Source organism: Tenrec ecaudatus, chromosome 6, assembly GCF_050624435.1.
Source record: "Tenrec ecaudatus isolate mTenEca1 chromosome 6, mTenEca1.hap1, whole genome shotgun sequence".
Taxonomy (NCBI): Eukaryota; Metazoa; Chordata; class Mammalia; order Afrosoricida; family Tenrecidae; genus Tenrec; species Tenrec ecaudatus.
The window spans coordinates 116,722,679-116,746,980 of record NC_134535.1 but is presented as its reverse complement, the minus strand read 5'-3'; the positions used below and the strand labels follow the sequence as shown (position 1 = coordinate 116,746,980).

At 41.0% G+C, this 24,302-nt stretch overlaps 1 protein-coding gene and 1 long non-coding RNA gene across 2 annotated transcripts in view; one reads left to right on the top strand and one right to left on the bottom strand.

Moving 5' to 3' along the window:
• RERG (RAS like estrogen regulated growth inhibitor) overlaps positions 1-24,302 on the bottom strand; it is a 154,202-nt gene that overhangs the window by 65,652 nt on the left and 64,248 nt on the right. The window lies entirely within an intron of this gene.
• Positions 14,200-23,292, top strand: LOC142451161 (uncharacterized). Its single transcript, XR_012784974.1, has 3 exons — positions 14,200-14,368; positions 20,710-20,844; positions 21,107-23,292. It is a non-coding gene; the product is annotated as an uncharacterized LOC142451161 (long non-coding RNA).

The following is a 24,302-nucleotide window of genomic DNA, read 5'->3' as shown; positions in this document are numbered from 1 at the left end:
TGAAATATAATGTCCTATAAATGAAGCTAGTTTTATTAAGGAGACAACCTATACGCAAGACTTAGATATCCACTTAGTTAACTGTGGAGGGTAAAGTTTTCTATAGAGGGTAAGTAAGACATGTGCACAAATTACTAAGGTTTAGCCTGATTTAACTTTCCCAACGGAGTCCACCAGAAGTTCAAAGAGAGCAGCATTTCTCAGCCTGGATTGAATACGAATATGGCTTTCTTCTGGGCTACCCTGACATGGTCCAGCTTCCACGGCTTCCTTGTTTGTGTAACAATGAAGTCAGAGGGGATTTTTCAAAACAAGACCACTTTCTGCATTTGAAGAAAGTCTTACACTGAAGAATAGGTGATTCACAAGCGTCTCAAGTCAACAACAGCATCTTTTAGAATTTGATATCATCAGAATCTTCTAGGATGTGGGATGACGGATTAAAACATATACAAGGCTTGGCCCCACCCACAGTTTCTGTTTAGCAGGACTAGAGTAGAACACAAGATTTTGTGTGTCTAAGATGCTGCTGATGCTCTAAGACCAACCCTTGAGCACCACTGTTCTGGAAGAGCCATCATATACATATTAGCATCGAAATTGATCCCTTAATTCTGTCTCAAAAGGTCCTGTGAACTGGTTCTGATGGAAACTGCAACAGGCATGCTGCTTTAAAAAGATGTCTTTAAAAGGATATTTAAAAAGAAATAAGCTAGTTGTATACCTTACACCTAAACACCGTATTCTTTTTTTTGTGTGTGTAGACTTCTTTTTAACAACATCCTGGACACTTAAAAGCCTATTGATATCTTGACTTATAAAGGTTAATAATTATGTTAATGGGCGATTTGCCCAAATCAAGGCAAAAGGCTTTCTGATTGGCAACTCAGATTTACAAATTGTTCCTTGAAAGCAGACTAATAATTGGAATCGAGGTCCTGAAACGTCAAGGTCAATTTCGCACCTCAGGTTGTTATTTTCCTCCATTGCTATGTCATAAGCCTGGCTCTCTATTGTTTCTTCTCTTATTGACCAGTGAAGCCCAGACCCTTCTGTTGTCACATTTGGAGCCCCAAGGACTGACTTTAATAATAACATCCCATCACAGCAGAAACTGCACAGCTTTAGACTTTTCGAAGAAGACTTCATTTCCTGAGATTCCTGTGCTGTGTGTATGTGCGAAGAGAATGATTTGAATGCAGTCCCCTGTAGCTTCAATCATCCTCCACAAACTAGAAATGCACCATCAGTACTGCTTACACTCTGCCCCTTCCTCTTCGCGGGTAACTGAGTGACACAGCACAGAAAGAGGGAGCACCAAGCTCAAGGTCCAAAGCCTCAGGTTCAATGCTTCTTGCATCTACAACCTCAAGAAAGTTCCTTGACATCTCATAGTTTCTTTAGCTGCAAACTGTGGCTGATCTTTTGTGTCTAGACTAGGGCAGAGTACGGTTCCAGTGATCGAAATAAAAATGAAATAAGATATGTGGAAGCACTTTGGAAACGGTGGAGGCTTTTAAAAGTGGCCACGTGTTCTCAGTGTGGTGCGGGGGGACAGGGCACTCTGTATGAGGATGGACCGGTTGCTGGCCACGGTCTATGAGTAGAGGCTGCGCTTTCGGTCTACAAGTGTGTGTGGTGGGCTTGCACGTCGAGACTGATGCCAGCTCCACCCAACTCACTGCTACGATCACACTAACGTCTCTTGGCTGCTGAACAGTTTCTCTTAATAGTTGTAACACTGGACAGTTCATATCATTTCCCTCAATTAACAGCAAGCAATGCTGCATAAGCTCCTTTGGTCTTCCTGGTACATAATAAGAAGCAGAACCCAAATAAGAGGCAAACTAACAAAAAAGTCTACCCCCCCCCATCTCTAAGGTGCATCTTTCAGGGGAAACTGAATTGAAAGAGAGAAAGTGAGTGTCAACCAAATGGGGTGTTTTGATGATGCACTAAAGCTTTTGTTTGGGTTTGAAGAAAAGCATTCTGTTGGTAAATTTTAGGAAGAAAGGGCTGTGAACAGAAAGGGCCCCAGAGAATGGAGTAGGATGACAGGATGGGAGGGACTTCTTCCTTGCCAATTCAATAGCCATCAACTCAACTACTGACTTACCAAGTCTGACATGGGTCCAGGGCTTTCAGCCCCATGAAAGGTCTGTCAGAGCCCACCTGCTCACTCGGAGTTGAAAGGGCTCACACTCGTATCTATTCAGAATTTCCCCCCCAGAGTTTCTAGTCAGGCATTTATGTAACACCAATTTCTGGTGAGTGCTAAACTTCTCTTCTTAATGATTAACCCCCATGCCCTATTGAGACTAGGAGGTGGGATATTAACAGAAACCAGACGCTGCATAAAGCACCGGGACAAAGGGAGTGCACATCATCCTGAAAAAAGAAGGGGAAATACACATATCAGGATCCACAGTGCAGGGATACTGGGGAAACCAGATGTTGAGTACGACTCAGCTTGCAAAGTTTTTGCACTTTTAATATTCACAAAATCCATTAGATTCAAAGAATATGAGAAAGACATACATAGAAATAGAGTGCATAATCAGATTAAATTTTCTTTAGTGAGAGTAAAACTTAAGACAGACTTGATATGGAGATGCAAATATTAATGTTCTCAAATATCTACAATATTAATCATTTTAAAGCACACTTTCTCGGATTGTGGTCATATGGGTGACTACTACGAAGTGAGTTTTACAAATACACAGAGGCCAGTAACTTCCACATCTCCCAGGTCAGTATGTCGGCTCGAGGCCAGCATCTCCGGCATCTATTGAACACAGACATTTGTGCTGAATGTTCTCCTGAAAGAACATACGATGGATCCCTAAGTTATCAGGATGGTTACAGAATTCACAGTGCTATGGCACCTTGGGCTGAAGTGATAACTCCAACTTTCACAGACAAGGCCACGACTTTCCCATCTGCTCGGCATCCTTCCTGTTTTGTCTCCCCAAAGAGAAAATGACTCTAAACCATCATTTACAAGTATTACCGGAACCAACTATACATATCCAGAATCCTTAAGCACCAGGAAAAGAGTTTGTTTCTTTTTTTTTAATCATGTTGTTGCTTTTAGGTACCTTTGAGTTGGTCCTGACCCAAAGTGACCCTGGGTACATCAGGACATAACCTTGTCTGACCCGGTGCCATTCTCACAATTGTTGTTATGACTATGTTACTGCTGCAGCCACTGTGTCACTCTACCTTGTCTAGGCCTCCCTCTTTGTCACCGCCCTTCTACTTTACCAAGCAGGAGGTCCTCTGCCAGGCACTGGTCTTTCTGGAGAAGGTGCCCCAAGTGCCTGAGAGGACGTTTTGCTGTGTTCATTTCCAACGATCGTTCTCTCTGCACGTCAGCCAAGCCAGTTTTGTTTGACGCCGTTCTTCTTCCATCTTCTCTTCATGCTTCTTGCATCATTTCATTTTAATCACAACTAGTGTAAAAAGAAGTGCTAATGATATTTTCCCTTTTATTGCATGACTGTCAGCACAAAGATCTCTAGACAATTCAAGAAAGCTTTGAGAAACCTCAGCTATTCACCAGATTATTCTGTTTGGTTTACAAATGGAGAGATCTTCATTTACATGTCTGCATCCCGTTTGCCACTGCATCAGTGAGGGTGACAATATGAAGATCACTAATAAAAAAACGTAGGAAGATCATTAATGTGATGCCAATTTTCTTGCTCTGGAATGTGCCTGCCTGGGTCATGAAACTGCAAAGGCTGCTGATCGATGCTGGTGTCTGACCTTACTGCACAGGTAAGGAGTTCATAGCAACTCTTCGTTTTTACTTTCTCCTGGGTGCGTCTGATCTCTCACTATAGCTCAGAACCCTGAGCTTATAGGACTGAAGACGCATAGAAGATATTGAATACATATTGGAAAAATATTATGGACTAATGGAAAAAAATGAGCGAACTCTGAGACAAAATAATTTGAATAATTAACAGGGTTTATGAAAGTACAGCCAGGAAGGCTGGACTTTGGATAGGACCGAGGGTGACCTTGAAGCCCAGCTGAGAAGGGCACACGTAAGGCTCTGAGAGGGGTGATGTAAAAGGGGGATTGCAGTCACGATTAGATTAGCATCTTCTGACTTCACAGAGGGAAGGAAAACCAAATTTATCAGCTCAAGACGGATTCATACAAAGCAAAGGTCAACGATGCTTTCATCCCACGGCCTTTTCTCCCTGCAGACACAACGCGCCCTTACTTTTTGGCTAGGTTTGCTAGTGCATCTCAATGGTCACACAGAACACATGAAGCCTACAAATGAGGATCAGACATGCTCAGAGCACAGCAGTTCTCTGATCAGAGCAGCTTCCTCTCTGCTGAGGCTGCAGGCAAGCCTCTATGGCCTTTGTCCCCTTGACCTGACCTCTGCCCTGTTCTGGCAACACTACAAAGCTCTGTCAGCATTGTTTTTAAATGCCCAAGGGGCACTCCACTTCTCCATAAGCCATCTCTAGCTCAGTGGGTCAACAATTTTTAAAAATCATTTTATTGGAGGCTCACAAACTCTTATCACAATTCATACATACATCAATTGTATAAAGCACATTTGTAGATTCACTACCCTCATCATTCTCAAAATATGTGCTTTCTACTTGACCCGTTGATATCAGCTCCTCATTTTCCCCTCCCTCCGTGCTTCCCTCTCGCTCATTAACTCTTGATCATTTATAAAATTATTATTTTGTCATATCTTACACTGTCCGACATCTTCCTTTACCCACTTTTCTGTTGTCTATCCCCCCTCCCCAGGAAGGAGGTTATATGTAGATCCTTGTAATAGGTTCCCCCTTTCTATCTTACCTTCCCTCCACCCTCTCAGTATCACCACTCTCACCACTGGTCCTGAAGGGATCATCTGTCCTGGATTCCCTGTGTTTTCAGTTCTTATCTGTACCAGTGTACATCCTCTCATCTAGCCGGATTTGTAAGATAGAATTAGGATCATGATAGTGGGGGTGGGGGGGGGCAGGAAGCATTTAGGAAGTAGAGGAAAGTTGTAGGTTTCATTGTTGCTACATCACACCCTGACTGGCTTGTCTCCTCCTGGCGACCCTTCCATAAAGGGATGTCCAGTTGCCTACAGATGGGCTTTGGGTCCCCCACACTCCCCATCATTCACAATGATATTATTTTTTGTTCTTTCATGCCTGATACCTCATCCCTTTGATACCCCTTGATCAAACAGGCTGCTGTGTTTCTTCCATGTGGGCTTTGTTGCTTCCAAGCTAGATGGCCACTTGTTTATCTTCAAGCCTTTAAGACTCCAGGTGTTATATCTTTTGATAGCAGGGCACCATCAGCTTTCTTCACCACATTTGCTTATGCACCCATTTTAACGTTGCCTAATTAAGTGCTTGGAGACACCCCTTTCAGCAGTGAGTCTCCTCCCTGAAGGCACTCCATTGTATCTGCCCCAGGAGCTAGGAAATCTGTCTGGGGCTCTGGCCCTGCTGCTGCCACTTTCACAGAGTCTCAGCTTTCTGCCTCCTGGATCGAGGAGTGCACAGCATTGGACGGCCCACAGGATGTTCACTATTTATGGTCCTTGATGGTTGTCAGGTCAGGTAGAGACTCCTCTGTTGATTTGGCTCATTTTATACACAGTTGGATGGCAAAATTGACTGATTCCTATGTGAGAGTTCCAAGATTTTACAATCACAATTAGCTCTGTCAATAAGCACTTACAACTGAATCATATTATCCTGTCAACACCTTTTCCCATCTTCTCTTCCCCCAGATCCATCTGGAAAAAGCAACTTTCTGGGATTTACAAAGACTATGCCTACAAGAGCTAAGTCAAGTAATTCACTGTACCACAAGTGGGAACTCAGTCAAAGCATGCCAGAAAGAGAATGGGAGTAGAACTGACGAATCCACTCATACATCTAAAAAAACCTACCAGGAACCGATTATAGGATCTACATGTAACCTGCTCCCTGGGGGATGGGCAACAAAAAAGTGGGTGAAGGGAGACATCGGACAGTGTAAGATATGACAAAATAATACTTTATAAATTATCAAGGGTTCATGAAGGAGGGAGGAACAGGAGATAGGGGTAAAAATGAGGAGCTGATATCAAGGGCTCAAGTAGAAAGCAAATGTTTTGAGAATGCTGTTGGCAATAAATATACAAATGTGCCTGACACACTGGATGGATGTATGGATTGTGATAAGAGTTGTAAGAGCAAAAAAAAAAAAAGAGTTGTAAGAGCCCCCAATAAAATTATTTTTAAAAAAACCTATCAGAAAGGCAATTACTCTTCTTTTGTTATATATTGTCATTGAAAGCTTTTAAAATGAATTTTAGGTTAGCCAGAAAAGGTCTTCAAATTTCGATAAAATTATTCCATCTCACAGTGGTCATAAAAAGAACAAATTGAAAGTGCTGTGCTTCCCATGAAAAGAACATTAGCATGTTCTAACAGGGCAATCTATGTTAAATAATAGGAGTTTTCAATAATCAATATAATAGAGAATGTAATAATAAATATAATTGCTATATACAATATTTTCATTTTTGTAAAATGAAGTTTTTAACATGAATAAGAACTAATTTCATTATTTCTTAATTTTTAAGCTGTGTCATGGCCTTTTTTCATTAGCTTGACTGAAAGGTAATCAATATACCTCAAAATACAATCCTTTAAAGCAGTGGTTCTCAATCTTCCTAATGCTGTGACCCTTTAATACAGTTCCTCATGTTGTGGTGACCCCTAAAATTATTTCATTGCTACTTCATAACTGTAATTTTGCTACTGTTATGAATCATAATGTAAATCTTGTGTTTTCCAATGGTCTTAAGCAACCCCTGTGAAAGGATCGTTCGACCCCCAAAGGGGTCATGGTCCACAGGTTGAGAACCACTGCATTAAAGTATACAGCTTCAACAAAGAGCAACAGTAACCATAAACAAATGTATGGTCACGTATATATGTGTATAGGCATATCAGTGTAATAAGTATGTACTGGTACATTTATGTGCATGGATAGAAGACTACATGCACATGTATCTACAGATGTGTGTGCATGCATGTACAAGTAGGGGTCAAGAATTTCATGGAAAACAGAATTAACAGACAAAAGAATTCTCCCATGAATTTTTTGAAGCCCACCCCTCTGATATTCATAGAAGACACATCTGCAAAACTTCTCAGGCATCACCAAACACCACGAGAGACTGGTGTTCTGGGCTTGCAGGCTTAGGACCTCAGTCTCATGGGACAACTCAGTGAAGAGGCATCATGACACTGCACAATGTTCATATTTCACCCTCGTAAGGAGGCCTCTGGGATCGTGAAAGCGTGTGCCCAGCCATACAGCATGCAGCTGTTGTCTCAGAGACCACAGAGGAAAAGCATCAGAGAAGATACTAATAACCTACAGGAGTCAAAAGCTCATCTCCCCTGATCCCGAAAACTAGCCCCCAGACACCACCGCTGACTATCTTCATCAAGGCTACATCGATGGGCACGGAGGGAATGGGAGAAAAGACACAGACCCAAACTGTTTCCTATATAGTCCCGACTTGCTGGACCAGTTGTGACTACTAGAGCGTTCCTAGAAACTACAGCCCTGGGCTATCCTTCACCCTGCAATCAAACCTACCTTCTGAGGTAACCTTTGAGTGAAATACATTCGCAAACAGAATTAAGGCTATTATGCAGCAGGATGATGCTCTGTTTAAAAGCCATCAATGCGAGACCAAAAAGGTCAATGACTACTTTAAAGCAAAGCAAAGATGAGAAAGCAAGGGAACAGGGAAAGCAGAACACTGGAAACCAGAACACAAAGAGAATTCGGACACATAGTTTAAAATATAACCCATGTCAGGGAACAATTAATATAGAAATTGCCAAGTGGGAATCTCATTTTTTGGTATACTTTCGCACAAAAAAACAAACAAAATGCTATTACAAACACCAAAAAGCATATGATTCACTGGTTTTCAATATATCCAGTTATAAATTGTCACCACAATCTCATTTTTGACATTTTCATCACTCCCTGCCAAGCCCCTCCCCCAAACCCACATGGACACTATCGCCCATCCTCTGCTCTCTTAAAACCAAGCCCATTGTCATGGAAACCTTCCTGATTCACAGAGACCACCCAGGGCAGAGTAAAAGAACCCTAGTTTGTTCCCAGACTAATTCTTTGTAGGAGTGAAAAGCTTCATTTGTCATCCACAGAGCAGCCAGTGGCTTTGATCTGCTGATCTTGCAGTTAGCAGCCTAGCTTGTAATCACTGTGCCATCAGACCTGTTTGTCACCTACTCTAGGCAACCATTAATCTTTCTGTACTGATTTGCCTACTCTGGAAATTCATATAATTGGTATCATACAATATATGTTCTTATTTGACTGGCTGTTCGTTTAACAAAATATTCTCAAGGTTCGTCCATGATGTAGTAGCTAAAAGCATGTGACTTCTTTCCACTGCCACTAATATTCTGTTGTCCATATATGTCACATTCATACATATGAATGCTCCTGCTATAAACTTCCATGTACACGTTTTGTACCAGAAGCCCCTGGGCTACAAACTTCACGTTAATCCATGACTGTAGTGACTTTGTTGTTTAAACACACAGGCGCTCGAATGCACGCACGCCCACCCTGAAGGATGGTGTCCCTGTTCTAATGATTTCTTGAACTGTATTATTATTATTATTATTAATTATTATTATAATAAAAAAACAGGATTTGTGTAGATGTGTTTTCCTTCTATTGAGGGTATACCTGAATAGACTCTATGCTCAACATTTAAGAAAATTGTCTTATTGGCATACACTTCATATATCATACAATTTAATCAATCTATCATATTAAGATTTATGCAATTATTACCACAATCAATTTCAGAAAATTTTCTTTCTGTACTCATTGTTGTTAGTCCCACATTCCCCCTCGCCCTCCCCTGTTATGACCCTAGGCATTTATAAATCCAATTATAGTCTCTATAGATCTACATATCCTAGATTTCATATAAAACACACAGACAAGAAGTAACCAAACCAAACCAAACCGAAGCAAAAACAAAAAAATTCCAACAACAATGACTAGCCAAAACATAGAAAAACACAATAGAAGGGAAAGCAGACAATAGTATAAGCTGAAACAACTTTAGAATGGGTCAAAGGGGCGCTCAAATGACAGGGTAGTATACTTTAACCTAACTACATCTGCCATATGACTTTACAATGCTCTCGGTCTGATAGCAAGGCGATTCTCATTCCATAGCCTATGGCCAGAGGGAATTGAGCAGAGGCTTAATCCATGAAGGGACCTTACAAATGGATTTTGAACTTCCACTGTCAGCCCAGCCTTCTGCAAAGCAGGTGCTTATGATTTAAGCCCTGATACCATTCCCTCCTTTGGATTTGGATTTTATTTACAGGCCGGTGTGCTTCTTCTGTATGGACTTACTCGATACCTCACTTAGATTCCTGCTTTTTTGAAGACAAGCCTTCAAAACCCCACCTGCTGTTGTTTCTGACAGCTGGACACCATCGAGTTTCTTCATCACACTTTGCTGTCGCACCCACGTCTTCAACGATCTCTCCATGAGGGCATATGTTCAACCTTTTTGGAAACTACTGAACTAATTTTCAAATGGTTGTATCTAAGTGGATTTACTATTTTACATTTATACCAGGATTATTTGTGAATCTCAATTTTTTTCATGCCCTCACCAACACTTCTTAAACACATAGAAGTTCCACATTATGTATTAAGTGATCTCAAACTTAGATTTTGACTTACATATACCCAATGTCTTATTGCATTGAGTATCTCTGTTATATGCATATTGACTATGGTATAAGGGGACTTTGAGAAACTCATGAAATAATCCCATTATCTTTTACTTCCATTTTTTCCATGATGCTTTGAACCTCTCTTTGTGTTATTTTGAGAAATGTCCATGTCTTTCCCTAATGTTTTAAGAATTGTATTATATGTCATAATACAGTTGTAAGTAAACAAAACAAAACCCACTGCCCTAGAGTAAATGCTGACTCCTGGCAATGCTATTGGACAGAGTAGTACTGCACCTGTGAGTTTCTGAGACCTTAACATTTTATGGGAGTAGAAAACCTCATCACTTCACCCAAGGAGTGGCTGGTGGTTTCGAACTGCTGAATTTGCAGTTAGCAGCCCAATGCATAATCACTATGCTACCAGGATTCCCACTGTTGTGAAAGTTCCTTATAGATACTGAATACAAGTATCTTATCAAATATAAGGTACTTGATAGTTGAATAAATGTATTTTCTTCTATTCTGTGGGGTCTTTTCGCACTCTTGACAGCATAATTTACACAAAATATTTACTTTCAATAAAATTCATGTATTGATTTTCTTCTTGTCATTTGTGCATATCTAAGAGAACACTTTCTTGAAGAAGATCACAAATGTTTATTATGTGGCTTGTTCTAAGAGTTTTATAGTTTCAGTTCTTTCATTTAGCTGTGTGATTAATTTTGAGTTATTGTTTGCATATGATACAAGGTAGAAGTTCAACTTCATGCTTTCAAATCCAGAAACCCAGCTGTCTCCGTATATTTGCCAGAAAGACATTTTTTCCTATTGAATTTTATTGGTATTCTTGTCAGAAATCAATTGATCATAATGTAAAGGATAATTTCTGGACTGTCATTCCACTACACTACCCACCTCTCCTTATGCTCCTCAGGGAGACACAAAGGCCACTGTGTCCTGACTGCTATTCTATATTTGTAGTGTGTTTTAAAGAAGCCTGGTGCTGCTCAGCAAGTGTTGGACTGCAACTGAAAGATCGGCAGTTCAAAAACACCAGCGGGCCCTCAGGAGAACCAAACCCAAACCAAACTCTTGCATCAAATTGTTTCCGGCTCACAGCAACCCCGCAAGACAGGGTAGGGCTGTTCCTGTGGGTCTCTGGGGCTGTATGTCTTTGTGGGAGCAAGAAGTGTCAGCTTTCTCCCTCTGAGAGACTGGCAGTTTTCGTCATCTGGCATTGAGCTTAGCAGTCCATTGTGTAACCCACTCTGCCACCAATGCTCCTTCCCTGGGAGGAAGACGAGGCTGTCTTCTCCCATGCAGAGGTGTAGCATCTGGGGTCGATTTAAATCAGAATCCACTTGATGGCAGTGGGCTTCTCTTTTGTTTTAAATATGGTTTTCTAAAGAGGGAGTAGTAATCCTCTATCTTTGTTTTGTTTTGTTTTTCAAGCTTGCTTTTAGCTACACTGGGCCCCTTACATTTCCATGTACATGAGAGGATCAACTTGGTAATTTCAGAAAGAATTTTTTAAAGGATTTCATTGCTAATATATACATAAATATTTTATTATTTTCTATGCTACTAGAAATGCAATTTTTTTTCTTAATTTCGTTTTTAGGATGTCCACTGCTGTATAGAGCAGTACAATAGTTTTTTGAAAATAGATCTTGTTAATTCTCCTTGTTTTTTAACATGTTAAAGAATATTTTAATGGAAGATAACAAAAGATTACTTCTACTCTTGTGTAGTGTAGAATGTTAGATATTTTCCTAATAGTTGACCTTTCAATAAAGGAATCCACCTTTTTCCATTAGCTAGTTATATATGCACATTAATACTGGGTTCAGAAATTAATGACTGGCCTTTAAATATATATATATTCTTAAAGTATCATAATACTTATATTAAATATTAATATGAGATCATTGAAGTATCAGAAATTATCAATTCACTATCAAGAAAGATGCCCAAGATAAAAGTCATTTGTTGTTTTGGGTTTTTTTTTTTGCCAGCATCTCTTAAATTTATGGTTGTTGATTTGTTTTGTTGAGCAAATATACCTTCGAATCGCAGAGATTTAGATTAGAATTCCAGATTCATTTCTTACTGATATGGAATATAGAAACTTTTGTGAGATTTTTGACGTCTACAAAATTCCCAAGAGATACACCCCAGGCATATACACAACAGTTACTCCAAGCTCATGAATGAAGATGACAATTCCATAAAGTGATCCTTGCATTTTAGATGTGAAAAGTGGTACTTTCCGGATAATGTTCCCTCTGTGAGTCTATAGAGTCATGGCAGTGCCAATATTTAGCACTTTATTGCTCGCCGAAAGGTTGTGGGTTGAACTTGTAGTAGTCATAGGGAAGAAGAGACCTAGAAATCTGTTCCAGTGACATTGGCAGCTTTGAAAAGAGTGCTGAGAAGTTCTCCTCAAAGCCCACATGGAAGAACACATCAGCCTGTGTGACCACGTGGTCCCAAAGGGATCAGTTATCAGGCATCAAAGAACAAAAAATCATATCATTGGCTGCATACCTCCATGATACGATCGCCAAGGACAAGCGGGTGCGTAAGCAAATGTGGCGAAGAAAGCTGATAGTGCCCGGCTATCAAAAGAGATAGTGTCTGGGGTCTTAAAGGCTTGAAGGTGAACAAGCGGTCATCTAGCTCAGAAGCAACAAAGCCCACATGGAAGAAGCACACCAGCCTATGCGATCACGAGGCACCAAAGGGATCAGGTATAAGGCATCATCATTAAAAAAAAAAGTCTTACCATAGTGAATGAAGGGGGAAGTGCAGAGTGGAGGCACAAAGCCCATTTGTCGGCCACTGGAGATCCCCTCACAGAGGGGTCTAGGGGAGGAGTTAGGTCAGTCAGGGTGCGATGTAGCACCGATGAAGAACACAGCTTTCCCCCAGATCCTAAGTGCTTCCTCCCCGCAACTACCATGATCCGAATTCTGCCTTGCAGGACTGGATAGGGCAGAGGTTGTACACTGGTGCATATGGGGGCTAGAAGCACAGGGAATCCAGGGTGGATGATACCTTCAGGACCAGGGGTGTGAGGGGCGATACTAGGACAGTAGAGGATGAGTGGGCTGGAAAGGGGAACCGATTACAGGATCTACATGTGACCTCCTCCTTGGGGGACAGACAGCAGAAAAGGGGGTGAAGGGAGACGCCAGAGAGGGCATGATATGACAAAATAATAATCTATAAATTATCAAGGGCTCAGGAGTGAGGGGGGAGCAGGGAGGGAGGGGGGAAAAAGAGGGCCTGATGCAAAGGGCTTAAGTGGAGAGCAAATGCTTTGAAAATGATGAGGGCAAAGAATGTACCGAAGTGCTTTATACAATTGATGTATGTATATGTATGGATTGTGATAAGAGCTGTATGAGCCCCTAATAAAATGTTTAAAAAAAAAAAAAGAAGTTCTCCTCTGTCTTGTCGGGTTGCTGTCAGTCAGAATCAGTGTGATGACACACAAGACCCTACCACTGTTAGCACTTAGCCGCTCTCTTTTCTGGCATCATCGACACGATACAAAGAAGATTAAGTTATTGATCTCAATATTTGTGACATGTTCTTAATGAATCACTAAGAGTGCGCGCCCAAAGTACAGCATCCTTTGCTCTAGTCGCTGTGTTGCTTACAGTCAGATTGTTCCTGCACATCTCAGGCACATTATGTTTTTTGGACATCAGAATTGTGTAAGTAAAAAATCAACTGGAGGAAAGGTAGGGGGTGCAAAGATGAGAATGTATATGTATGTGTATGTGGCGGGGGGTAGTGGTGGCAAACAAAATATGTAGGAAGTTAGGAATGGGGGTTGCGAGGGAGGCGACTTCTTGGCTTATCTGTGGAGCAAGTTAATCCTCCTCCTTAAGAAAACAACCATTTTATTCCACACATAATGTTTGTAATCTCGTAAGCAGTTTGGAACAAACTGATCTCAAAGGTAAACTCAGCTTGGCAGAAAATAGAAGCCCGGGCATCTTTAAATTGCTATGTCTGTAACTGGCCACATCGGGAGGGGTTTCACCAACAATCGTTGCTCAATAAGATTTCTCTTCCGGCTCAAATGCAACTTCCTGCCTCAGAGTGCTATAATTAAATTCATGGATTTTGTATCAGGCAAATTCCCCTGCATGCACTTTCTTCCATAGCTAGATTACATCTCCCCCACCCGCCCCCCCAAGAAACTGTTAGGAAACATTTGCTTGCTGCTATGTAACATCGAAAAATATCAAGGCATTAAGAGATGTGTGAGAAAATGCCTACGGGTTTTCTTATTACGAATGCTGTTTCTGGAAGCCACAGCAGTGATTCACCCTCTTTGATGAGGAAAATATCAACCAACAGAGAAAGCAGCATGAGACACAGAGGATGGAGTGTGGGCAGCGCCACTTCGAGTCACATATTATTGCAGCTTGTCCGTAGCTCACACGGAGCTTCACAGGATTGTGGCTGGGCCGGGCTTGCAGCACACGGAATGGCACATCACAGGCTTGGACCCAGATCCTTAGCACCAGCGGCCAGGCCAGCGTTGTTATGAAAAGCAGGTGGGTTGAATTTGGTTGTCTTGAGTGAAAGGAGAAGGGACATGGAATTCCCACATGTGAACTCAGTTTGGAGAACTAACGTGGTGAAAAAGGAGAGGGAAAGAGAACAGAAAAGAGGGGAAACAGTGTTGCTTATTTAGGAATTTAATGTTTTCCAAACATGTATTCATCTAGATGGAGAAAATCTAGAAAAGGAATAGCTCTCCATTTTTCAAAGTTTTGGATTTCTTAAAGGAGTCTTTGATGTTGTGCCAAAAAACATGTAATGTCAAAGAATACAATATAATGCTGTCCTCTCAAAGAGAAGACAACTAGACAAGCAATTGTGAGCTGGGAAATTTGATTTAAAGGGCTGAACTGAAAAGTGAACAAAAGTTTGAAGAGTTATAAAATCAGGGAAGAATGGTGTCAATCCTTGGGCAGTCTGAAATGAACCCACAAAGTACCGGTACATCTCGTGGAGGTTCAGGGAGTCCCTACCCTGGACCATCCAGCATCCTACAAGCCATCCTTACTCCACTCCTTGTCCTGGAGTGAGATGTGGAAAGATCTAAGACCCTGAGTGAAAAGATGGAACAACTGCAAGGGCTCTGGCGTAAGGAGGAGAGCCACTTCCACTCCTGCTAAGCTTCCTGCAAGTACCAGCTCTGAGGACTTTGGCCAAAGATGCTCAAAGGCAAAACTCGGTGCCCATGAAATCATCCGCAGCTCCCTCTCACTGGGAAGCACAGACTTTGTGAGATGAAAACCACACCGGTTCAAGTTCATCTGCTACTTGATTTGAAACCTCCAACTCCCCTTGCACCACGGACAAAGAAATGCCTGAAGCAGATCTACCACCCCCAGTTTTACAATAAAACTCGAGCTCCCAACTCCGTGGAATGGATCTCCTTGGCATTCTGATGTGATAGGGGAGGGGAAGAGGCACTCCCACTTTGTGAATGGAACATAGAATTTTCCAATATTCTTCCGCCAACCTGGGCAAGAAGACCACACACACAACCAGACTGTTTCTTCTTGTTCGGCAGCACCATTGACTTACAAAGATGTTTTATATAGGTTCTCATTCCCAATTCTTCTAACATCAATAAATGGCTAATGGTGACGGTTCTACTGCATCCAGACATTAATTTTTCCACATATTATTTTTTCCTTGGGAAACACATCCTTTAGCCAGAAAGAAATGGAACATAGACATCGATAGCTTTAAAACCATTTCAAAACTCTGCTTGGGGTTCACCCTCCACATCTGAGATTTGGGTTTCATTTAAAAACAGTGCATACCTAGCAGTTCAAAGAAAACCCTCCTGTGACAGGGAAGGCCTCCGGAGAGTCTGATGATAACCGAGTCATGTGGAATTAACGCAGGAACCCAACACCAATAAAGCGAGTCGTATTCATCCTGAAAAATCTCAATAATCCAGACAGTATGTGAAATACTAAGGGAGGGCATGTTTCTGAAATTCCTATCAATTCCAAAGCTGGCGTGGAGTTTGCTTCCTTGTTTGTTTCCACAGATACTCCATTCATCAAGATAGCTCGTGGCTGGGCTTCTGACTCAAAGGGGAGCAATGTGTGACTGGAAGTAGACAGGGTCCAGTAGTGGCGAAATGTCAGCCCTGATGGAAGGGTTGCCAGGTTTTACATCCTGGCGCGGTCACTTTCAGGCTGTGTAGCCCGGGGTGTGTGATTTCACCTCTCTGCCCTCTGGTAGCCTATAGAATCACTATCAGTTGGAATCCTCTGCCATGGGTTTGATTTAGTTTAGTTTGAAAGTGAGGAAAATTCGGAATTGTGAGAGTTAACTAATAGATACAAAAGTTTTAGAACAATTCCTGGGAAATGACAAGAACTAAATGATTGCTAGTTTTAAATTAGTATGTCTATAGCTAAACCTACTGTCCATCCCATGTAGGAAACAAGGCAATGACTAATCCTTTGAAGATATTTTTTCTATGTTTTTGCCAATAAGGAGAATGTAATGATTGGGAAAAGGGTGAGAAGTCCCTTCCCACATACACCCAGATGGAAAATGCCCCCTGGGCATGCAAATGTGTGCCTGAATGGGGCTCCCTGTGGACTGGGGTACTGCTTTACAGAGAGGGAAATGTGGGAGAGTTGGTAAGCACACTGGCAGGAGGCATCTGGAAATTAATTTTCACTCTTTTATACTTTAGGAATTAAATTATAGCTCATGAGGCAATTTTGTCTCAAAAGATGAAAACAACTAGCAAATTAAGGTTGAAAAGGGTCTCCTGACTTTTTGCTTAAAGAATTACTCATCCACACACTTGGCCAACAACAGATTCAGTGGTTTACTCTAATCATATATAGACTCAAAGATATAAACTATGTACATTTCTTTTCTTTGCATGCCTAAAGACATTAAAACTGTAATTCTGGGAAGGATGGGCCAATTGCTAACTTGTAAAACATATGCATTTTACATATACACATCGATTGCAAAATGACATCAGCATCAACTGATGCAAGCGATCCTTTACTTCCCGATGAGCTCAAATATTTCACAGACATGATCTCATTGAGAAGACACCAGGATAATAAAATGGCCCATAAGCACATGAAAAAGTGCTCAACACCATAGCCATGATGGAGATATAAATCAACTGCACAGTGAACTACTACTTCATCATACCCACGGGGATACCTAGGTAAGGGAGCCCTGGTGGGGTGGCAGTTATGCATGGGGCTGCAATCCACGTGGTTGGGATTTTGAAACCACCAGCGCCCCACAGGACAAAAACCGGGCTTTCTGTTCCCGTAAATGGTTACCGTCTCAGAAACCCACAGGGGGGGTGCGATGAGTCAGCATCGGCTTGGTGACAGTGCATTTTTTAAGATACCTAGGATGTTAAAAAGTAGAAAACAAAAAGGTTGGTGCGGATATGCAGACATTGAAACCCTTTTCCATTGTTGAAGGCAATGCAAAATGGTAGAGCTGCCGTGGAAAACTTTGGCATTTCCTCAAAAGTCAAATCTAGAGCTACCACGTGACCCAGCAATTCCATGCCTAGGAATATACATAGCTAAGAGACCTGACTGCTGAAACACAACAGATAATTGAACACCAATGTCTATTGTAACCTCACTCAGAGAGCTGAAAAGATACAACAGTCTAAATGTTTATCAACCTAGGCATGGATAGACATATTGTGGTAATACAGTGGAATATCACTTAGCCATAAAGAGAAATGAAGTCCTAATCCAGGCTACATCATGGGTCAAACTTGAAAACATGATGCTGAGTGAGGTCAACCAGTCATAAAAGGTCAATTTTCAAGCTTGTATAAAATACCTAGAAAAGGTAATGTACAGAAAGGGAAGTGGTCAGGTTTGCAAGGTAAGGAATGAGTATGGTGAGTCATTATTTGGAAATCAATGAATTTCTTCTGTTTTTGGTGATGGGAAATTTGGCAACAGAAATAGGTGATCATTTCACAATCATGAATATAATTGATGCTGCTGAAATATACACATAAAGATACTGAATTGTAAAATATTGTGGCATATTTTTTCCATCAATATGTTTACCTTTTTTTAACATTTTATTAGGGGCTCATACAACTCTTATCACAATCCATACATATACATACATCAATTGTATACAGCTCATCTGTACATTCTTTGCCTTAATCATTTTCAAAGCATTTGCTCTCCACTTAAGCCCTTCGCATCAGGTCCTCTTTTTTCCCCCTCCCTCTCTGCTCCCCCCTCCCTCATGAGCCCTTGATAATTTATAGATTGTTATTTTGTCATATCTTGCCCTATCCGGAGTCTCCCTTCACCCCCTTCTCTGCTGTCCGTCTCCCAGGGAGGAGGTCACATGTAGATCCTTGTAATCATTTCCCCCTTTCCAACCCACTCACTCTCTACTTTCCCAGTATCGCCCCTCACACCCCTGGTCCTGAAGGTATCATCCACCCTGGATTCCCTGTGCCTCTAGCCCCCATATGCACCAGTGTACAACCTCTGCTCTATCCAGTCTTGCAAGGTAGAATTCGGATCATGGTAGTTGGGGGGAGGAAGCATCCAGGATCTGGGAGAAAGCTATATTCTTCATCGGTACCACATCGCACCCTGACTGACTCATCTCCTCCCCTAGACCCCTCTGTGAGGGGATCTCCAGTGGCTGACAAATGGGCTTTGGATCTCCACTCTGCACTTCCCCCTTCGTTCACTATGGTATATATATATATTTGGATGATGCCTTATACCTGGACCCCTTGGGACCTCGTGATCGCACAGGCTGGTGTGCTTCTTCTATGTGGGCTTTGTTGCTTCTGAGCTAGATGACCGCTTATTCACCTTCAAGCCTTTAAGACCGACATATATTTTTACAATAAAAAAGATTGATAGAAAATTTCCCCCAAATTATGAAAAAGTGGAAGGGAAGATATGTGGGAAAAAAGAAAAAACTATGTTGAATCCTAGAAATGTAATAATAGTAACTTGATAAAAATATCAATTTAATATAATTTAAATATTGAGATGAATACAATTTTAAGATTTAAAATAATCAAAGATCTAGGCACATAATAATCTGTAACCAAGAAAACACCAGTATTTTTCATTTCTGACAAAATGATAAACCAAGCAAACAAGGTAATATAGAACAAAACCTAGAGTCATTAAAATGACCAGGATTACTAATCACATAAAAACTAGTGAAGCCTGAGATTATGGCTCGTAATTGACTTTCAGGCCTTGAATTGAACTCACCCCTGTGGTTCAATTTTTTGCCAAATTATAGAGAGGTCAATAAAGTGAACAATAACAGTCATGAAATAAGAATAATCAGCTCTTCAAGATCAAAGAGCAGCATTTGCCTAAGGACAAAGGTCAGAAGCCAAAAAGAATTAGGAAAGGAGGAGGAATGGATGAGTGATGTCATGAGATGATTGCAATCAATGATGTGAAACAAAATGTGTATGAGTTGGTTACTGAACGGAAAACTGATCTGCTTCACCCAATTCATTGTAAAAAGTTAAAAGAAAAAGATAAAGAAAGCACTAGAGTATTAAAATTGACCAATCAATATAGTTTAGAATTTTCTAATGTTAAAATAATTTTCTTAGGAATCAATTTGTAATAATGTATTCCTTTTACAGTGTTTACAGCTCAAGGATGGGTGTCACCTTACTAAATATTTAGTCATGAAGAACTCTCTTGAGACATCCACGTGACGTCATGAACAGTGTGTTCAATATAAACCTCTAATATAGGTTCACAAACTCTAACCTAATACTCAGCCTTAACAAAATTTTTTAATTCCCCCAAAGATATAGGCATCTGTTTCAATGCTTAGAGAATAAAAATAAATAAATGAAGGTATGAGATATGTATCCATGCTAACCCTCTATTCAAGTAAACATATTCCAACCTAAGAAGAATATTTTCCATGCTATTATATCAATGTTTATGTCTAAAACCTGTCTACTTTATAATTTGTAATTCTGACATAGGATAAAAAACTATATTTATTTGTACATCTTTTTTTCCAAACAGTTGATCTTCATATATTCTTTTAGCAAAATAGTATAATTTATTTCCCAGCTATAGAAAGCACAATTCTTATCCAGGCCATCAAATAGTAAGGAAGGCAAAGACTCATCTTAATCAACCCTAACCTACGTATTAGCCTACCATGAACCCAAGTGGGAATTATGCCCAGTCTTATAAATATGTTTCTCTTCTTCCTCCATCAGCAGTAGGACTAGAGGCCAGTAAGCAAAAACACTTAATAACTCTCCCGTCAAATTTTATAGAAAGCCAAAGAGCCTTTCTAAAAATGAAATGTATGGTATGGATTTATGGAAACCCACCAAATACAATCGACAAAGGAAACACCTGTGAAACCCAATGACATGCATGAGCCAGAAATTGACGCTGAACACAACGTAGGGGGTGGATGAAATTGACACACCCCTTAAACCTTAGGCCTGTTTCCTCAGTGGTTTCAAATGGGTGAAGGACAGAGTCAAACTTCTGGCTCTATTTTAATCTCATCTTCAGCCTTTTTCCTGTATTTTATACTGTAACTATTATATCAGTACAGTAGTGACAGGTAGTGAATAAAAATGTGCTTAATGGAAACAAAAAAGGAAAACTAGTCCTTTATATAAGGTACAAATATTTAATAAGGAAGCACTTATTTATACTCAATCGGTTATTGTTGGCGTTTCTTAACTCCTGGCCTGCTTCTTTACCAAAAAATGAAATATGACCAATTAAAATGTTACGATTTTCCTAAAGTATGCATAATAAACTAGGGTGACTGGATTTTGAATAATCTAGTCAACTTTCTTCCCTACACATGCTAGGTGATCGCTGCAGGCTTCACTTGTAAGGAATACAGGAAGAACCAGATCGTTAGAACCAGCTGTGAATCTGGGAACACGGCGTGTTTGAACTAAGAGATTTACCTGCGCCAGTGAAGCACGTCATAATGACAGCAGGTGCGCCACCAAATCAGTCAGGGATGAATTGTGGAAAGTGCATGTTACCATGTCTGAAAGGGGGCGCCCATATGATGCTCGCTGTTCCAACCCTCAGGAGTCCTTTCAAAATCTGAACTGAGGTGTGCATGAAGTCGGGTGTAAACTGCCTAATGTAACATGCCATGAGAAAGAGTCGGAGCAGCCGGGGGGCGGGGAGGCAGGGGACTGGGGAGATGTTCTATTTTATGTATAATTTTGCTTTGTTTTCCTTTATCCTAAGGTAATAAGTACTCCATTGGAAAAAGTTACAAAAAAAGCAACTCCAGGGCTTCGTCAAATGCAGCCTAAGCACCGCACACATGGCCTCTGTATCTGGCTGGGTTCTCTACAGAAGAAAATGACAGTTTATATATATGTGCATGGAGAGAAAGAGGACAGAAACAAACACACGTGTCTAGAAAGTGGCTCACACACAGTTGTAGGAGCAAGTAAGTCCAGTGTGGCTCAAATCCAAGGGCCAGATGTTAAGCTGGAGGTTTCTGTGGACTCAGGTAGCTGTGGGGTTGTTGAAGTAGGAATAAGCAGGAAATTCACAGGTTGGTGGATGCAAAGTCCAATGAATCCACAGTCAGCAGGCCTCTAAAGGCGCGTGGGATCAGCAGGTAAGGTGGCAGTCCATTGGCTCAAGTCCAAAGAACTGGAAGTTGATGCACCAGATTCAGAATCCGGCCTCAGAAGTGAGCTAACTTCCCCACCACGTTTGTTTATATAGGAAGAGGCTGATGAATCTTCCTTGCAAATCCATCAGGGCTGTGCCCCACATAAGAGGGTGTCATACCACATTAATCTTCCCACAGTTGCCTGACTGCTCACAGCAGATCTTATCAGGGAGTTGACCATTTTATATTAGATCACTTTGTGGGAAAAGGCTCAACTTCCAAACTCCTGAGAAGCTGGGCCCAGCCCAGTTGACATAAAACCTAACTATCACAGCCTCAAAGTGGAACTTCTAACATTCATTTCATTTTGGGAAAGGGCATATGTCTACCCCAAAATGTCTTGATGTTTACATTGACATAACATTTAAACTTCCTAAACCACTTAATTGGATCTTATGTTTTCCACCATTTCCAAAATACACACAAATTGACCTCATTTTGAAATGTTTCCTCAACTAGAATAGAGAGCACACTATAGGCTATTTCTTTGATGCTGATTTGTGGTAGGTACATAATTTCATATCAACATGAAGTGCAGGGGTGGAGTCTAGCCTCCTTGTGGGTGTGGCCTCCTCATAAGGAGGGTCCTGTGAACCTCCCCTTTTCTCTCTGCCTTCACCTTCCTATTGATGCCACATGGATATCTGCATGAGCCCTGGAGATGTGTCCCCTGTCATTGGATCCACGGGTCCTTGCACCCACAGCCAGTAATGTTCCTGCATTCTGCATCATTACATGTGGCTTTGTGAGTCTGAAGAGGGATGTAAGGACTGAGTTGGATAGGGCTATTTTATTGATGCATAATTACTTGATATAAAGCTCTCTCTTACACATACATGAGTGTCACTGAATTTGGTTCTCTAGTCAACCCATCTTAACACATAGGGATGTATGTAATACTTTAAATGTTATATGTAAAGTTGGATTTAATAATCCAAGTTTCAAACACATTACCCAAAAAGGGCCAGCATGGACTACAGAGGAACTTTGGTAATCTAAAGCATGAAGTTCCAATAATTTCACTATCAGCCCATATTGAGAGATATGCCTCTTTTTTGGCTGGGAGGAAAACTGTCTATGTTAAGTTATACCTATCTGTCTGATTTTATATATATGTTTATATATATGTTTATATATATATATATATATTGACTGTAGAGGACTCAATCTCTGTCCTGAAAGAAGTATTGCCAGAGTGCTCCTTAGCAGCAAGGATGGTGAGCCTTCTCCAATACAGACTGTCAAGAGAGACCAGTGCCTACAGAAGCAAATCCAGGAAGAGGAGGCCCTTAGGGAGATGGGTTGACACCCGACCACAACAATGGGCTGAAGCACAGAAACAATCGTGATGGTGGTACAGGATGGAGTGGTATTTCGTTCTGCTGTGCAGAAGGTCACTATGGATCAGAACCAACTTGAAGGTACCTATAGCAGCAACAAGGAGGACTCAATATAAGGGACATCTTGTATATGTGACTTCATATTTATTCACTGCCATCGAGTTGATGCTGACTCCTAGCAACCCTTACAAGACAAGGTAGAACTTCCCTTGTGAGTTTCCTAGACTAACTCTTTACAGAAGTAGAAAGCCCTGTCTTCCTCCAGAGAAGCAGCTGGTGGCTTTGAACTGCTGACCTTACAGTTAGCAGCACAACTCATAACCACCAGGGCACCTTCAAACTTACTAGAGAAAATAAATGACATTAAAGAAGTCTTGTCTCTGGTTAATCTGCTAAAATGTCAGAAATTGAGTTAAATGAAAAGGATTTAATCTTGGCAAATTAATCGTGGCTTTAAAGGGACACAGATTTGATCAACCATTTTCTATGAATCCTTTTTAAATGGATGCTAACATTTATCGAGCAATTTCCAGGACCTTTATTTATAATTCTGTGTTTATAACTCTCTCAGGGCTAGTTGTTGCCATTTTAGAGGACACTAAAATTTGAATTTCAGAGAAGACATTACTTAAGTCATTGCAGTTGCAGAACACATTTTTCTCAGTTTTCACTTTCACTCTGTACTATGGCACAATTACTATACTGGTTCTAACAGACAATTAGAGTAAAATTTGTTTAGGATCTTGTGTTTGACATGCCCCAGAGCCATGTCAGTGAATCACTACCTTGTGCAAGTCCCTGCAGCCCCCAAGAGCAGGAGTTGTGACTGGCGTGGATTCAGCAGAATATGGTACATGTAAAGGAATGCCACTTCCATGATTTACTCACACTCACTCATTGCTGTGGAGTAGATTTCAACTCATATCAACCCCAAAGGACAGAGCAGAACTGCTCCTGTGGGTGTCCAAGGCTGTAAGTCTTTATCTGAGCAGAAGGCCTCATCTTTCTCCTGAGAAGGGACTGGTGGTTTCAAACTGCTGACCTTGTGATTGGCACCCCAACTCATAACCCACTATCCCACCAGGCCTCCTTCAGCAAGTCTCTGAAAGAGGATGCAACCCAGCTGACAACTTGACTGCAACCTACATGGAGAAGGTGGCCAGGCCATACCTAGACCCCTCTCTGGTCCTTGACAGCTCCGAGATGATAAACAAGCGTTGTCGTAAGCCTCTGAGATACCGGAGCTTTGCTAGGCAACAGGAGACACTAATAGAATTATTTCTAATACATGGGTGTTAGTCACACGAGTTAAAAGGTACTGTGGTAAACATCTATGAGGATTCAAGAGTTAAGGGGCTTCTTCTCTACTAAAACATTTCAGAGCGATGAAAAGTCAATATGCTTAATGATATTCATT